At 45.6% G+C, this 6,148-nt stretch overlaps 1 non-coding gene across 1 annotated transcript; it reads left to right on the top strand.

Moving 5' to 3' along the window:
- Window positions 1-2,123: 2,123 nt before the first annotated feature.
- On the top strand, window positions 2,124-2,338 carry LOC123830050. Its single transcript, XR_006787684.1, has one exon. It is a non-coding gene; the product is annotated as a small nucleolar RNA U3 (small nucleolar RNA).
- Window positions 2,339-6,148: the final 3,810 nt, after the last annotated feature.

Raw genomic sequence — 6,148 nt, 5'->3', positions numbered from 1 at the left:
ACACATGCTCTATCAGACAGGGTTCGATTAGAAAACCAGGACCATGGGCACGAGGGAGTTGTCAAAGGGACTTGACCACATACAGCTGTGGAAGCTGGTTGAATAGTCTAGGCCAATGTGGAAGTGACAGGACAGACAGACGAGAAGGAAAGATGCACATGAAGTGGAGAAGAGTGAGGACAAGCTGGTATTAGGAAGACAGACAAATCTGTGTTGGTCTCTCATGGCCTCCAGGTGCAACCTCTGGATGGCCTGCTGGAGAAGCTGGGGCCACACATTGCGGCGGTAAGCACACACCTGGCTCAGGAGCCGGAGGGTCTGCCAGCCCAGCCGCTGCCCCACTCCAGCAAGAGGAGCCAGCATAGAGCAACGGCGTGCAACAGTGGCTGATGCCTTGCACTGACCTCCCGGAGCGTGAAAGAATGCAGCTGCAGCTCCACGTCCGCCTTCCAAATCTCACATAAATGTCTCCTCTGGCCAACACTAATGTGGAACTATGCCAGGAAGGGAGTTCGGGGGAAAATAGTTCCAGCTTAACTGTAATAAATTAACTCAGAACAAACCGTTCAGACAAATGTAAACGCAGACTCTAAAAAAAAATGGAATGGTTGCCACAAAAATTGGGACAGTGCTCATTTAAGGTTTCAGTCATCAGGGAGAACATTGGGGCTTTTGAGGGTACTGACAATATTCTCTTTCCTTACCTCAGTCACAAATACCCGGGATTTGTGGTATTATTAATTCTGCAGGCTATGCACATAACTTTTCTACAACCTACAGTGTGTATACTAGTCACGATAAAAAATGCTTTCATCATTAAAAGAAAAGAAAAAATATGAACAAAATTATCAGAAGAATAAAAGGATGGTTCCAGTCATGTCAAGGAGTTACTGCAAGGAGTCAAACGAAGACTTCTCCATTCCGTAGTGCTGCGGTCAGAATTCACCAGATCAGGTGATACTATCATCCACTACTGGTAAGAGAGTAAATAGGTGCAACCTTCAGAGAAGACAATTGGATTATATGTATTTTAGTACGCACGCCTTCTGATCCAGGAATTAGACTTTCAGAAAGCCATCCTGTAAAAACAACCCACATAGGTTAGGTAGACAAATGTGTACAGGATATGGGTGGCAGCATTATTTATAGAACTCAAAGCTTGGAAACAACCTAAATATTCACTGACAGGGAAATGGTGAGATAAACTACAAAGGTGCCTCCACTCATGGAACACACAGAATGTGGTGGTGCAAATGCAAGTTAAAAGATGATGTTATGTGAAAGAAGCCAGAGCAGAAGACCACATATTATATACTTCAATTGACATAAACATCCAGAAAAGACAAATCTACGGAGACAGAATGCAGATGAGTGGTTACCCAGACAGAGCTGGGGGTGGGAGCAAGGAGTGATTGCAAAGAACAAGGGTTCTTCGAGGGGCCAGCAAAATATTCTAAATCTGAATTGTGATAATAGTTGCACAACTCTGTAAACTTACTAAAGATCACTGGGTGGTATACTTAAAACGGATGACTTTATAGTAGATAAATGATACCTCAGTAAAGCTGTTAAAAAAAATCTTAGAAGAGAATGAGGTCATTATGTGAATGTGTGTGGCAAGATCTTCAAGAAACAATGTTGAGTAAAAAGGAAAGTAGGGCAGCATGTGTAGTAAATGGCTTATCTGGTTGTGTAAAAAAAACCGTTATAATATATATGGAGTTATAAATGTTCAGGAAAATATCTGGGAGGGTATACACCAAGCTGTTAAAAGGAGGTATTGGTTTTGGGGAGGAGGTTGGTAGAATTGTATTGACACAAATACAAATGTGCATGTGAACTGTCTCTTCATTTCCTTCACTGTGCAGCCTGGCATCGGGGTTGGTGACCCTGACGTTCAGCTGGGCTGCTCTGTCCACCTCAGCTGGGCTGCTCTGTCCACCACGGCTTTGCGGTTCTTGGAGGAGACGTTGTGAGCTGTCTCAGCACAGTAGGACTTGCTGCACAGCACTCCCAGCTTCCTGGCGTTGTGGACCAGGAACTTCCGAAAGCCACTGGCTGCATGGGCTTTGTTTGCTTGTTGCTCCTGTAACCGGTGTTGAGGGTCAGGATCTGGCCCTTGAAAGCCTATCCTTCCAGCGATCACTTCTATAGATTGTTACTAGACAGGTTTCTCTGAACGTGTAGGGCACCCGAAACCACGAGAAAGGGATGGACGGTGTTCTCCTGAGTGTGAAGCCGGCTCTTGGTGTTGCTTCAGTAACTGCCATTTGCCATTGGTGACCATTCTGCTCTCTCTTTTGAGAGAGCAAGCGGGAAAGAATATCATCTAAGTGGAAGAAAATAAAAGATCTGGCTTTTGAATCTATTCACTCCATCGTTGATGCCTCTGGGTTTCCACCAGTTATGCTTCCTTTTCACATATCTGTCTGACTGGTACCGGATGAACTTCTTGTCCTCTTTCTAATGATCTTGGCCTTCCCAAAGGGTCTGAGGGTAGCCATGATGCCACGTAAGAGATGGCTGTCACCTCCATAGTCAGCACGAAGGAGACAAAAAAGGAGTTATTGTTAAAGAGAAGAGTTGAAGGATGGAGTAACATTCATGATTGATTTGTGCCGTTTTGCATTGTTTCCATTAGGTTGGGGCGGGATTTTTCCAAAAAAGGGGGGAACTGAGGCCTGATTGCCAGTGCCTGGGCCCTTCCAGGCCAGCACAGGCGCAGACGTCCTTATAGAAGGCAGACTGGGCTTTGCAGGTATGCCCGCTTCTGTGCCTTTATATTTTCTCAGTGAACAGTATTAGTCTTTTTTTTTTAACCTCATTTCCTGGTAAAGTCGCTTTTGAAAAACATCAGCTTAGTCTCAAATGAGTTAAGCACTGAGGGGCCAGAAAAGAACTAAGAAGCATCAAAGATTGTGGAGCGCTCCATGTTAAATGAGCTCCTTGCTTAACATGCAGCTTCATGGACACCTCTTGAATGGATCGGGGTCCCAGGGGGAACCAGATAGCATGCTGGAGCTGGGCAAGGAGAGAGATTCGTCAAATTCATGAGAATTGAATAAAGGGACCTTTAATGAAAGTGTAGGAAAGGTTTGGTGAAGGAAATGAGCAATGGTGCAGCACCCCAAGGCCAGTAACTGTTGGGAGCTGTTCCTCTCCCCTACACCTGAGAAGCAAGATAAGAGAACCATTATGGAAGCCTGGAAGGAAAGCTGTGTGGTGAGAGGGCTGCCTGGTGGGAGCCAAGCCCAGCAACCAGCAGGGGCAGAGCTAGGAACAGAAATGCCCTGATTTGAAGCTTCTGCCCCCCACTGACCTCCTGCCAGGGTTACCACGGGCTGAGCTCCGAAACCAGAGGAGAGGGGAAGCCACAGAGGCAGTCCGTACTGGTCAGCATCCCAGGGCACAGGGCATGGTAGAGAAAGGCAGATAGTGGGTCTGGAAGAATCCGTGGAAGGTCTCCACCTCACCACCCCAGCTTAAGGTTGAGGTGAGAGTCCAAGTCCTAATGAATCTGAATGGTTCTGGGGACCTGGAGCCCCAGATGAGTCTGGTCAAGACTCCAGTTTAAAAACCACTGACCCAGCCCTGACTGGTGTGGCCCAGACCAGAGATGACAAATGCCCTGTGAGAATTCTTTGTAAGGGTGACTTCTTTCCCTTACCGGCATCTATTCTATTTCCTCTTTCTCTTCATGTATGTGTACACCTTCCATCTCTAAGAAACCACACCCAACTCCTGACCCAAGGTGTCCATGTGCCTAACATGGAACACAAGTGGGGGTGGCAAGGGTTCGTGGGAAAGAGTATAGATCACTGTCCCCTCCCCCAGCTTCTTCAGAGGCAGGCACAAGTCACCTTCCCGGAGAACACAGACACACCACTGATTTCCCAATAGAGCTTTGCAAAGTCTGGTGACAGAGATATTTCCCTAACTTAAACAACAGGGCCAGCTTCCTATCAAAGCTGGCTCTGTGCCAAGCCGCCCCAGAGGTTGGGTCAAACCCGTGATTCCCACGAGGTAGTCTCTGTTCCACTGCAGTAATGATACCAGCTGGCATGTCCAAAGGACTTTCTTGGATGTTCAGCATTGTGCTAAGGGGTTTCATACACTAGACTGTACAGCTGGCTGTGGCACTTTGGACACCTGTGACACTTGGGACACCTCTGCTGCCCACTGCCTCATGTCACCTTGCCCAAGGGTCCAACTCAATTGCCAAAAATGCATGAGCGTGACTCCCAGGGAGCTTCTGAAAGTTCTGAAAGGTTCAAGGGCCTCCATGTCATAGTAACCCCTAGGACCAGGGTCAGGGTTGCACAAAAACCCTCTGTTTAAGGGAAGATTTTTCTAATTCAGCTTAGGGCATGTACACACACTAAGTGTGTTAGCCACATTGTACTCTATACAATGGCACCATCTTAAGCTGTATAGTGTCAAACCTGCCCATCTATGAGTGGTGGCCCTGAACTGCTCCACCTGAATCTAGACTATCCAGGTAGAAGACAGTTTAAAAGATTTACTTCTAGAGTGACCTCCCCTTTGACAGACAAGTGACTTGAGGCCCAGAGCAGGTGGACACTCACCAACAGGTCTTGAACTACGAGTGACACAAGTAGCGCTAGACCCTGGTCTCCAGTTTCCCCACCCACCGCCCTCTTCCCTACACTAAGAAACCGCCTCTCAAGGCACTGGACTGGCCCACAGGGCGGATGGCAGGACCCAGAAGACTGTCCCCATGACCTTTTTCTTTCAGTACCTGTAGATAAAGATTCAGAGGGAAAGAAAACCCAAAAATGGAAACCAAGAGAATAGTCCTGAAGCTACTCCTTCATTTATTCATATGTTCTCATCCATCACATGAAGCAGGTACACATTTAGGGCTGGTTCAGTGGTGAACATGGACATGATAAGAGCTTCATGCAGGAGATCTTAGTGCCAAGAAGCCATACGACTGTCAGAGAGTTTGATTTCTTGTTTTCCATTTTTAACAGCGGTGTTGAGGTGTAATTGATATAACAAAAATAACTACAGGTGTTTAATGGGTACAATTTGATGAGTTTGGACATGTGAATGAACGCATGATACCATCACAATAATCAAGATAATAAACATATCCATCAAAGGTTTCCTTGTGTCCCTGGTGTTTTTGTTTTTGGTTTTTGGATTTGCCTTTTGTTATAAAGACATTTAACATGGGCTCTGTCCTCTTCACAATTTTTCAAGTGCACAATACCGTGTTCTTAATTATAGGCACTGTGTTGTTCAGCAGATCTCTAGAATTTATTCATCTCTGAGTCACAGTTTTTTGAGCCAGCAAATTAGAAAAGGTCAAATTTTCTCATTGTACCAACGTTAGTGAGGAAATGGGGAAATTGAAATTCTAAACGTGGTTTTTATAGGGAACAGAGAGATTTTTTTTTACCTAAAAACATAAAGAATGTGTTAAAAGAAAAACTCTGCAAAATCTTGGTTAAACAAGGCATAGTTTAAATAGCAACCACTAATAGATAAGCACTGGAAGGAAGGCGCCCAACAGTAACTTGAGGTGGGTTACCAAAGTGGTGAGGGTTACAGGCCCTGGGGCCAGATCCGTGTATGCATATACCAACTCTGATTAAACTCTTGTGCCTCTGTTTTCTCCTCTGTAAAATGGACTGATATTAGAACCAGCCTCACAGGGTAGTTTTAAGGATTAGATTAGTTAGTTAATACACACAAAACACTAAGTCCAGTAATAGAGCATGGGAAGATCTCAATAAATGTTAGCTATTGCCCTGACTGGCATGGCTCAGGTGGTTGGACATTGTCTCACAAAACAAAAGCTGACCAGTTTGATTCCCAGTCAGGGCACATGCCTGGGTTGCAGATTCGACCCCCAACTGGGACACGTACGAGATGCAACCAATCAATGTTTCTTTCTCATATTGATGTTTCTCTCCCTCTCTTTCTCCCTCCCTTCCCCTCTCTCTAAAAATAAATGAATAAAATCTTTAAAAACAAAAAAGAATCAGTGGCCGCCAAAGAGATAGAGAGCCCAAGAAAGGAACCACCTTCCTGCTCCTGGTCCCGGTCCCTCTTGGAATCTCATGACTGTTGGGGGTCCGCCCCTAGATCCTTGCACTAAATTTCCTGTAGGCTTTGACCT

The sequence above is a fragment of the Phyllostomus hastatus genome, unplaced genomic scaffold (assembly GCF_019186645.2).
Source record: "Phyllostomus hastatus isolate PE091 unplaced genomic scaffold, TTU_PhHast_1.1 phas_contig_137, whole genome shotgun sequence".
In the NCBI taxonomy this organism is placed as follows: Eukaryota; Metazoa; Chordata; class Mammalia; order Chiroptera; family Phyllostomidae; genus Phyllostomus; species Phyllostomus hastatus.
The sequence above is the reverse complement of the archived record's forward strand: the minus strand, read 5'-3'. Positions and strand labels throughout refer to the sequence as shown.